This window comes from Dermochelys coriacea, chromosome 3 (genome assembly GCF_009764565.3).
Source record: "Dermochelys coriacea isolate rDerCor1 chromosome 3, rDerCor1.pri.v4, whole genome shotgun sequence".
NCBI classification, from domain to species: domain Eukaryota; kingdom Metazoa; phylum Chordata; order Testudines; family Dermochelyidae; genus Dermochelys; species Dermochelys coriacea.
In genome coordinates this window covers 122,098,018-122,110,139 of record NC_050070.1, presented here as the reverse complement: position 1 = coordinate 122,110,139, position 12,122 = coordinate 122,098,018, and positions in this window count along the sequence as shown.

Below are 12,122 nucleotides of genomic sequence, written 5' to 3'. Positions count from 1 at the left end.
ATTTATACTTCTGCTTGAAAACGAATATGACTCAACCTCAATATTCATTACGGAGGAAAAATCTTATGTTGGGACGAATTTGTGTATAAACACAGTCCAAAGCACAATCCTACTAAGCAGGCTGGGTAATCTGCATCCCCTGGGTATTTTAGTAGGTCCTGCAGGAACCCTCAGGAAAAATGGGTGTTTTGACTGTGTGACCACCCTTCACTAGTTAGGAATATTTTGTGTGCTTTGTTTTTACACATGGATCTACTCATATGTTCATCTGGTAATGAGTTTACTCCCAAGAATGTGAAGTAATTTTTGGCCTCCAAACTCAAGACATGAGATTTTGCTTTTTAACTCCTTGTTGCTTCTGGATGTACAGCACAGCATGTACAGTTACATCGCAGTAATAAAAGCTCTGAAAGGTTCCCTCTCTGCTCTGCTGCTATCCGTAAAAGTGGTGTCTCTGAGAGAGTGGGATATACAGCACTTAAGACATGTCTACAAAACATTTTGAACTGAGCCTCCCAGGCCAGGTTGATGGACGCTGGCTAGTGGGGCTCATGCAAATACTCCAAAGCACTATTGTCAAGGTTCCTTCTGTACTCTGAACTCTAGGGTACAGATGTGGGGACCTGCATGAAAGACTCCCTAAGCTTATTCTTATCAGCTTAGGTTAAAAACTTCCTCAAGGTACAAACTTTGCCTTGTCCTTGAACCCTATGCTGCCACCACCAAGCATGTTAAACAAAGAACAGGGAAAGATCCCACTTGGAGATATCCCAAAATATCCCCCCAAGCCCTACACCCCCTTTCCTGGGGAAGACTTGTTAAAAATCTCACCAATTTGCATAGGTGAACACAGACCCGAACCCTTGGATCTTAAGAACAATGAAAAAGCAATCAGGTTCTTAAAAGAAGAATTTTAATTAAAGAAAAAGTAAAAGAATTACCTCTGTAAAATCAGGATGGTAAATACTTATAGGGTAATCCGATTCAAAACATAGAGAATCCCTCTAGGCAAAACCTTAAGTTACAAAAAGACACAAAACAGGAATATACATTCCATTCAGCACAACTTATTTACCAACCATTTAAACAAAAGAAAATATAACGCATTTCTAGCTAGATTACTTACTAACTTAACAGAAGTTCTGAAGAGCATTCCTGACCTGGTCCCGGCAAAAGCATCACACAGACAGACAGACCCTTTGTTTCCCCACCCCCTCCAGCTTTGAAAGTATCTTGTCTCCTCATTGGTCATTTTGGTCCGGTGCCAGCGAGGTTATCTTAGCTTCTTAACCCTTTACAGGTGAAAGGGTTTTGCTTCTGGCCAGGAGGGATATTATAGTTCTGTATACAAAAAGGTGGTTACCCTTCCCTTTATATTTATGACAGCTATCTATACAGCTGTTTTTAAAGTCTCAGCTCAGGCTGGAGCTCAGTCTCTCAAGCCCATCCTGCTCTCTAGGCTTCAGAGCTTGAGCTGCAACTTCAAGGCACTGTCCATACAGCTATTTTGATAGTTCTATCATGAGCCTCGCTAACCCATGTTTGTCAATCTGGGCTGGGCGATTTGCTCCTAAAAGCTGTTTAGACGTACCCTTAGAGGTTTAACTGTTAAGTTTGGAAAGGCATTTTCATTGTAATGAATGTTAGAAGTGAACATGTCACTGTCATGCATGTCATCTGACTTAAAATAGACAGGACAGGATTCTGATATACTCAAGATAGAGTTGTCTGTTGCGTTACTGGAGATGCAGAAGCTAGATCTATTTTGGGTTATGTTTTCATACATTTTTTTCAATAAAGGAATTTTTAGTTCCACCATCTTTGCTTTTCTAACTTTGGCTTACTGGCCTGTGATTTATGCAATCTAAAAATGCTTTATTACGGGTAGGTCTGAAGTCCAAGAAAGTCCTATTGGTAGATGGTGAAGACTTGTTTCAAAACTCTATCTGGATGTATTACTGTAAACCCCATGATCTAACTCTCCTAAGATAAGTAGCTTTTCTCTTGCTGAGAAACAGGAGGCAATAGAACTCCATATCAACAGCAGAAAAAGGCATACTAAAGCCTTGTGTGTGTGTGTGTGTGTGTGCCAAAGAGTTGAAATTTGGGTGTGAAAATAGTTTGAATGTCCGTTTCATGTTCCAATGTTGCCCTTTAGGGCTATGGTATAAAGAAGAGGCATAATATAATTTGGTCTCAACTGAGCTAATTTATGGACTAGAGAAAAAGAAACAGAAAAAAAAAACAATTCTTTTCTTATATTGTGTTAATATGAAGCACAAGAAAAGATCAGTGCACATTCAGCTTTATTTTCTTCAGAAATTCCCATTTATGAGTGAGTGCAGGACTGCAAATAAATACAGGCAGGAAACAATGTATAGAGTGACTGATTGTGCCACTGACTCTATCTGCATTTCCACTCCCAAAAATGGGATCGTGCACAGATTTTTGAGTTGACACCTAGTACCTACCCTAATTTAAACCAAAAAAAATATAAAAATGAGAGCTAAGTAACGTCTAGTATTTAAGACACATGACTGGGAACTGGGATTGTGGGTTCTAGTTTCACATCTGTCCTTGACTTGCGGTGTAATCTTGTACAAATCACTTAACATCTCTGTGCCCTCGTTTCCCCATCTGTAAAAGCAGGAGGGGAAAATGATACTTCCCTCCATCACAAGGCTATAGTGTCACTTCTGGCCTCACTGAGAGCAGGCAGTTCCTGATCTTGCAAGATTTCCAGTCCACCTTTCTAGACTCAGAAATTTAGATGAGGTTTGGAAAAGCATTGATCCTGTCAAAGAAGCTGGTTCTCCTTCACTTTGCAAAGGGAAAAGGCTGTTTTAGAGCTAGTCTTCTGTGCAGCACAATGAACCAAACAGTGCCAATCATAGTGCCTTTGCATTTACACAGAGGGTACGGTTTTGCACCATTGAAGTTAACAGGAACTTTGCCATGAACTCCAATGGTAGCAAGACATGTGAAGATCCATTGCAGCAGGAGTACGTTCTTGATGAAAGTGATTGGATTGAAAGCAACTTCCTCTTGACTTTGATTTGGATATGAAAATATGCAGCAGAAGCTTGGAGACTTCTGGGCTGCTGTCCTGGCAATACTGCCTTTCTGTGCAGATGTAAATATTGTTATATGTTTGTTCTCAAGGCTGGAGAGTCCCTTCTAGAGTGGTACATTCTGGGTGACTCAAGCCCAGAATGAGGTAAATAGGCCCTTAGAGCACCTGCAGTGAGAGCAAAAGACCATTTCCCAGCTTCACTTCTGCTGATGAATGGGTGCTGGGTAGGCTGGGCAGTGCCCTGAAAATATTGCCTTTAGATTGGGGGTGGAGGGAGAAGAGTAGCCTTACCTTGCTTGCTCCAAAGAGTGAAGATGATAAGAACAAGCTATCAAGCCTCCAGCTGAAGATGTGGAAGGCTAGTCAGCTGCCCCTTGAATGTAGCAGGAGAGGGGAGGGACTTGAATACTCCCTGGTACCAATCTAACCAAAGAGGGATTTCCTGGGATGGAAGGAAAATGCACGTCTTCTCTGAGATTTGCTGAACCTCAGTAAGTTTTGGGTTCATTCTGAAACTAGGCCAACCATGCTTGGTTGGGGGAGTCAACGTCTAAGCTTTTCACAGCCCTATAGAAGAAAAGACTTTACTCTTCTGGCAAGGACTCATTTGTCATGCAGGGAAGTCAGGGCATCTTCAGGGAGGATGCATAAGGCAGGAAATGGAGCCCAGTATGAATGAGAGTGTTGTTCTAGGGTGTTTTCCTCTGGAGGAGGAGGAGGAGCTGGGCTGCCAGAGCATCTGGAGTACTGAGGGGATGGCTTATGGGCTTGTTTTTAAAGCACAAAACACTAACTATGAATGGTAACAATAGCCCTTCTTTAACACATTTGGCTTCTTCCAAAAGCAGAGTCGCGATCAGGAATAAACAAAACATTAACACTGTCATGGCCGCATTCCAGTTTCCAGCATATTCCCAGGGCTCTCATTTGATGAAGTCCCATTATTTTCAACACAGAAATGTAGAGGGAGTGTCCAGCCTATATCTGGACAAGTGCTTCTTGACGGGACTTGTGTATAAAATGCACTCAGTGCGTCAAAGCCTTCAGTGCTGCATGTGTCTGGACGGTAACACAGAGCATTCATTTAGATCAATAGAACAGCAGGGCTCTGCTCCAGAACCACACACTATTCCAGCTAAGAATTGGAGGGACCTACCTTTAAAAAAAAATGCAACAGCATCTAAGTCATTGGTCCAGAACACTATCCCACTGCTAACGCAAGTTGTGAGCAGCCAGCATCAGCTACAGCCGAGAGTGAAGGGGGTATATGCACCTTTCTGCTGCACAAGGATTGTTCAGGGCACTGAGCCCAGGGGCCTGCCTCCCTGCCCCCTCCACATGGGAACCATCAATAGTTGGAAGAAGCTTGCAGAAATGGACCAGGAAAACATCCATGCATTTAGGGCTCCTTCCACCCAGCATCACTACAGCAGATGCCACAGGCAGTAAATCACAGCTTTCCAACCCAAAGGATATGCCAGAGGCATATCTCCCTCTCCATGAAGGGAACAGCAGCAGCAGCAGCAGCAGCTGGGTGGGAGGGGAGGGCATGGCTGGCCTCATCATTCACTCAGCTCGGAAACGTAGATGTTGGATTTTTTTTCTCATTTGCGCTATTGCCATTGTTTGCCAGTTCCCCTTAACTCTGCCCATCTCCTTTCACTGCAAATCCCCAGCCTCATGTCATCACTGTCCCTACCCATTGTGCTTTTAAACCTCCTCCCCGCCCTCTTTCCTTTCCATCTCAACCTCCCTGCCCCTCAGTATCCATCCCCCTTTATCTTCCTCTCACAATCCACTGCTAGGCTCCCTCAGGAGTTCTTCTAGGGAAAGCAGCTTTTCTTTCAGATAAAGGCTCCACTAAAGCCCCACTGGTGGATGTTGCACCAGGGATGCACGAGATGCCATCTTTCCCCAGATGTCCTAGCCACACTCCCCTAGCCAGTGCCACTCATTTTTGGGGTAGAACCGACCACACATGAACCCCCTAGGGAAACAGAGGTTGCAGCTTCTTTTGGCTACCACAGTCTTTACGCTCAGTGGTCTCCCACTGGGGCTGTGCATCTGGGTTGGCTATTAGAAGCCAGCACAGACCTGAAAGTGAATCTGGCCTGAGATGTTTCTACTGATACACAAATGTCTTGGCACTCTCCCATGGCTGAGAAGGAAATGCAGGCACAGAATATAACAGTGAATTGGGCTACTGATGAAATACTGTTTACAGTTTTATAGGTAAGACTGTGGATCTTCAAGAGAAATCCTGGTTTCCTGTGTTATTCCTTTGGAACTGCTGCAACATATTACTTTCTGGGGAAAACACAGGAGCCACAACAAATGTTAAAGGAGGGGAGATGGTTCCTAGAGCATTATAGGTCTTCCCTAGCATCCTGGCGTGGTTGATTATTCCTTTCTCACTATGCAGGGACCTTTTGGGGTAGAAAGTGATGGAGGCAGCAGTTTTGCATTATTAACATCTGTGTAAATTTCAAAAGCTCATGTCATGATTCCTACATGTTATCCAGATCCACCCAGGGGAAGCTATTCAAATCTTGAGAAATCATTGGTGGCTGGGCCTCAGTGTTATTATGAAAAATAAATGTATTATTTCAAATGCGATCTCTGTAATAAAGTGTTTCCTATTGTTCAGGCCTGCATAGCATTTTGTAGCTGGGCTCGGTATGTGCTCACAGGCTGGAAAATAAGTGTAATAATATGCTGCTTTCTGTCTTGTCCATATATTCATCCAGCTTTTACCTTGGATAATACGAAAGTTACTGCCACATGTGTAATGTGTAGAAAAAGACAGCAGCTAGTAATATAAGCTTAAGCCTAAATCTCTTGATATTTTGTATTTCAAAATATTGTGTGTTGCTCTCTATAGCTTTGCTGAGCTGCCTGTGCTGGTTCTGTATCCCTCTGGATGGGAGACAACACACTGATACATGGACAATATACTGGGGTCCGAATCCATATACAACAGACACAGTAACTTCCTATCGGGTTCAATCTTGCTCACCACTGGTGGGTGCATGGGATCTGAAGGACAGCAGATTTGATGTTGTTTTGCCAGGTAAGTGTAGGATGATTTGCCGGGGAGGTGCTGGAATTATCTGCATACGGTGATGTACTGCTTGATGGGGACTAAAATCTACAGCACTAGTGGGCCAATGAATCCAGGCAATCCACTGGCCAACTCTCAACATGGGATGGAGGATATAAGTGACCTTCTGGAGCTACTGCTTCATCTCATGGCCTACCATGGCTGCTCCATCACCTGTGGGGGAGGTGATTCCATTAATCAAACCCCAACAAAACTCTCCATGCACAAAGTCCATTTATTTGGGCCCTGCAAAAGGTGAGAAGATTTAACCCACAGACAGAATGTGTCACTGTGATGGGGCATACACCTCCCACCCTGCACAACAAGGGGTTAAGGAGCTGCTCTGGGCTCAGCCCACTCCACCTTGCCACTGCTGCCAGGCATCTACAGGCTGGAGGAGGAGTTTAAAAGGGAAGCAGAGAAGCTCACTTTTGGGCAGCCCAGGGAAGAGTGGCATTTCCTCATGAGTTGGGTAGCATAGCAGCTGTCTCAGCACTGGCGGTTAAATCTTCTCACCTTTTGCAGGGCCCAAATAAATGGACTTTGTGCATGGAGAGTTTTGTTGGGGTTTGATTAATGGAATCACCTCCCCCACAGGTGATGGAGCAGCTGTCTCAGCACTGGCGGTTAAATCTTCTCACCTTTTGCAGGGCCCAAATAAATGGACTTTGTGCATGAGAGTTTTGTTGGGGTTTGATTAATGGAATCACCTCCCCCACAGGTGATGGACGCTACTGTGAGGTAGGGCAGTGCTGTTGTCAACATTTTACACAGGGAGAGCTGAGGCACAGAGAGGCGAAATGCCTTGCACATAGCCACACAAGAAGTCTGTGGTAGAGCACTCCGGTAATAGGAGCCAGGCTGCTCCATCACCTGTGGGGGAGGTGATTCCATTAATCAAACCCCAACAAAACTCTCCATGCACAAAGTCCATTTAACCGCCAGTGCTGAGACAGCAGATGCCAGTGCTGAGACAGCTGCTATGCTACCCAACTCATGAGGAGATGCCAATGCTTCATCTCATGGCCTACCATGGCTGCTCCATCACCTATGGGGGAGGTGATTCCATTAATCAAATCCATTTGGACTTTGTGCATGGAGAGTTTTGTTGGGGTTTGATTAATGGAATCACCTCCCCCACAGGCAGTCCACTTTTCTATCTGCCTAAGGCACTTTTGTGGCTCCTATTACCGGAGTGCTCTACCACAGACTTCTTGTGTGGCTATGTGCAAGGCATTTCGCCTCTCTGTGCCTCAGCTCTCCCTGTGTAAAATGTTGACAACAGCACTGCCCTACCTCACAGTGGCGTTGGGATATGTACATTGGCACTTGTGAAGCACTCCGGTAATAGGAGCCACAAAAGTGCCTTAGGCAGATAGAAAAGTGGACTGCCATATACAATATGCTGATATTACTATGTACTACTGTGAAAGTATCAACTCACCAGTGGCATCTCCTCATGAGTTGGGTAGCATAGCAGCTGTCTCAGCACTGGCATCTGCTGCTATTGAGTGCTCCACATCTGCAGTGGCCTGCCTCTTCCTGTGACTTGGTCCACTGGCCACATCACTTCAAAACCTCTCCCCTTCCAGGGTAGTCTATGAACAAAAAGCAAGGGGACTGACACTCCTGCCTGAAGGCCAAATCCCGATATGCCTTGAGAGGGTGACATTTCCCCCCACCCCCTTACTCCCTCAGGTTATTTGTGTTAGATCCCCTTGCATTTTGTTCATAGACTACCCTGGAAGGGGAGAGGTTTTGAAGTGATGTGGCCAGTGGGCCAAGTCACAGGAAGAGGCAGGCCACTGCAGATGTGGAGCACTCAATAGCAGCAGATGCCAGTGCTGAGACAGCTGCTATGCTACCCAACTCATGAGGAGATGCCACTGGTGAGTTGATACTTTCACAGTAGTACATAGTAATATCAGCATATTGTATATGGCAGTCCACTTTTCTATCTGCCTAAGGCACTTTTGTGGCTCCTATTACCGGAGTGCTTCACAAGTGCCAATGTACGTATCCCAACGCCACTGTGAGGTAGGGCAGTGCTGTTGTCAACATTTTACACAGGTAGAGCTGAGGCACAGAGAGGTGAAATGCCTTGCACATAGCCACACAAGAAGTCTGTGGTAGAGCAGGGAATAGAACTCAGTTGTCTCAAGTCTCAGGCTAGTACCAACGGACCAGCTTTCACTACTAGAATAGGATTTTTTTTTAATGTAAACTGTCTGCCGGGTATTGTTGGCAGCAACACATGGCCTGTTCAAATACCTAAGGGTTCTTGTACAACAAACACCACTGGCTTGAGCCACCACCCAGAATTTCTGGGATCACTAAACCCGAGTGTCCTTACTAGTTGCCCACTTGTGAGCACTAAGTCTGTATGAAATTAGGAAAATTTTATTAGGGGAAAAGGAACACCGCATCAGCTTGTGAGACCACAGCCATAATCCATCTATAATAATAATAAATAAAACACTCTCCCACAGTAACTTCAGCAGTTGTCTGTTAACTTGGTTCCCCAGTCACCAGTGTGAATGTCCAACAGGCATATCCTTTTACTATGTCACTTTCCCCATTGTTAAACCCCACTCACAGTTTCGTGTCAGTCAGTATTGTACTCCCAGAATGCTGAGCTATGCAGATCCTTGGGTAGGCATGTCTCCAGTCTTTTAGGAAGTGCTTCCTGGTCCTGTCTTGAGGCTCCACCACCTCAGCCAGTTAGAGTGACTTCAGCTTTATTTAATTTGTGGATAGAAGGAGCCTCACCAGATTTCACACGCAACTGAAGCTGAAGAGCACAGCAGCAGAGATAACATCCAACTCTATATAGCATCCCGTTAAAGAGCACTCTCTGAATCATCTCCTCTCAAATAGTCCTTCATCAGTAGATTAGTGGAAGAGAACTTGCAGCCTACAAGACCTTCAAGCAGAGTTATTACCACCAAAGCTGCATGCTTTGCCACAAACTAGGAACTCTTCACCTTTCCCCCTCTTCGGTTCCACTACCCAATCAATTCTGAGTTTGCATACAGTTATGCAGACTCCCACAGTGTCACTGGAGGAATTCTGGGTTGAAAGCATATGCAGATGAAGCAGCAGTGAGGCCATTTCCCTCACATTCATCAATAGACGGAGGCAGAGAGTTCCTTACCCTCTGAAGCTTTAGGCCACAGGGCTTACATTAAATTAAACAATTCTGGTAAATTAAAAAAGTTCTTTGGAAAGGTTGGTCTATTTTAGCTCTGATTCTCATTTACACTAAGGCCCCTTTACACCACTCCAGAAGGGTAAATGGGTCTTAATGTTGCAGGGCAATGCCCATCTATTGTTATGCTACATTTTTTCAGAGTTTTTCCCTGCAGGTGGCAGGTTTTTCCGTATTAAAATCCTACCTTATATGACTCCAGTAGGCAGTACCTCCAGTTTGGGCACAACCTGGTCACCAAAGGAAACATAGAGAGGATCAATCTAATCTAACTTATTTCAGAAGGATGGATCTTAGTATTGTGTCCATATCTATAAATTAAGTCCTGTATTCCGCAATGAATAAAGTTTGTTTGAACATTTTACATTTTGAACTGTAATGTTTGTAAAGCACTCTAAATGCTCAGCTTGAAGGCACTATAGCAACAAAAAGTATTATTGTTATGGCTTGCCTATGAGAGTTTGTTGATTATAAGAACCTGGGATAAAACTCCCTATAAAAAGAGTTGAAGTCTCCATGCAGTAATCACAGCCAGAGTCATTATTGTGTGGGTTTAAATGCTTTCCTTGGTTTGATAGTGAAAGCTCTGAGGTTCCTTTTGTTCAGCTGCTCTGCAGTACAAAATGAAGGAGATGCCAGGTTCCCCTTTCCAGGCTGGGCGATCTCCGTGAGCCGTCTTGGACTACAGCTTTCCAAGCTGAAAAGCTCAGGACTGGGGCATGAAGGGGCAACACTGGTGTTAAGCAGTGAGACTTGTTAGGCTCCTGCAGAGTGTCAGAAGCAAGACAGCTGCTTCTGTGGGAAGGGTAGTGGTGCCTGACCTGAGCAGGGAGTTGCCGGGATGCTGTCTGTTGGCTTCTCTGTTCTAAGGAGCAGGACTTGTGTATGTTTTGTAAATAAGCAAATTACAGTTAAGAAAATACCTAACCCTGTGTCACTGGCTTCTGCTCCAAACAGGAAACTGGCTTGCAAGGCCCCAAATTCTGCTACTCCTTGGCAAAGGGGCAACTATTATTTATTTCATATAGATTGTAAGCTCTTCAGGACAGGGACTGTCGTTAACTAGATGTTTGTAGACAATGTCCACCATACACAATGTTTGTGCACCCTACACAATGGGTCCCAGTACTGATTGGGACCTCAAGACACTACTGCAATAATAATAGAAACTGGAGACATTTGTTGCAAAGACTAGACAGCTGTGGCCCTGTAAATGAGTATGCCATCCCCGCCCCTCAAACGGGCTAAATTTGCATTTGACCAACTTTTGAAATGCTGGTTGGTTTGTGTGTCTGATGGCAAATTACAGTGCATTCTTCCAGAGGTGATAGGAATGTGTTTTGAGGAATTTAAAATTCATGTTAAATGTCTTGGATGCTGATGTTTCCTGATGAAACTAGACCTTCTGAAGTTTAGGTCTGTTTAAGCCTGTGCAAGGAGCAGTCTGAATGAGAGCTCACTCACTGATCTCTACTTCTAGTCAAGCTTTTGCAACTTGGCTGAGAGGTGCAAGAAGAAGGAGAAGAGTTAAACAAAAATACAACCCTAGCAGGATGTGAACAAACAGCCTTGGAACTATGGTGCAGACATTTATCCAGTGGGCTACAGTCTTTTGTTGGCATCCCTGGAGTTTAATGGTATGACTTTGTTCACTTTTAGGGCTCTCATATTTTTCCCATTAATGGCATATTCAGTACTACAAGGAAAAACATTCAGGGCGTAAAGTTCAAAGAAAGAATGTTCCCAATCCACATGCATGCAAAATTTCACAAATATGAGACTTAATGCTGCGTATGTTTTGCTCGTTGAACAAAAAGGGCTTAGTCATAAGTGTTTGCAGAATTGAGCCTATCAGCCCAGCTCAATTTAAACCCCTTTGTTGAGCAAATCAAAAAATGAAAACCTCTTTTAGCAACTTAACGTGTTTTTTGTTTCAAAGCTGACCCACTGCTCAGAGTTTTTTTCAACTTTTTTATCATAGACTATTGAAATTCAACACTTTTCACAAATCAAAAATGAAACCATTTGCTAGTAATGTTTTTGATTTTTGTGGGGGGGAACATGGAACTTTTCATGGAATTTTTAAAAAAAAAACAGGTAACTGATATTTTGTTCAAAAAATTCAACTAGATCTACTGAGTGCTTCTGAACTATAAAGCAATATATCCACTTGGGTAGGTAATCTTAGCATTGGTGGGACTGTAGAGAGATTGGACTAAATCCAACCTTGGTATAATCATGTACAACACCCTCTGAAATCAATGGGTGAATTGAATATATTGATGCCATTATTTTGACCTTCAGAAATCTGCCATGGGAAATCTAGGTTAGATATTAGGGAAACCTTTCTAACTATGAAGATAGTTAAGCACTGGAATAGGCTTCCAGGGGAAGTTGTGGAATCCCCGTATGACACTAAACCCTGTATTCATATCTCCCACACCATGGCAATGTTTGTACAAACTATTTCTTGTAAGATATCATTTGAAAACTAATAGCATGCTGGTTGTTAATAGGATAACATGCATTTTACAATATGTGAAGTTACATACTGTACAATGTCACTAGGACATGTTTAAGAGGATGGCCTAGCCTAGGTAAAGATGATAATCAGGTCTGTCCCAGACACAGGAATGTGGGTTTACCTCAGTTTTCATATTAGCTATAAATGAAGCTATCAAGCAAACCAGCAGGGTTTGTCTTGAGACAGAACAGGAGAGACACAGAATTGACTTTGTTCC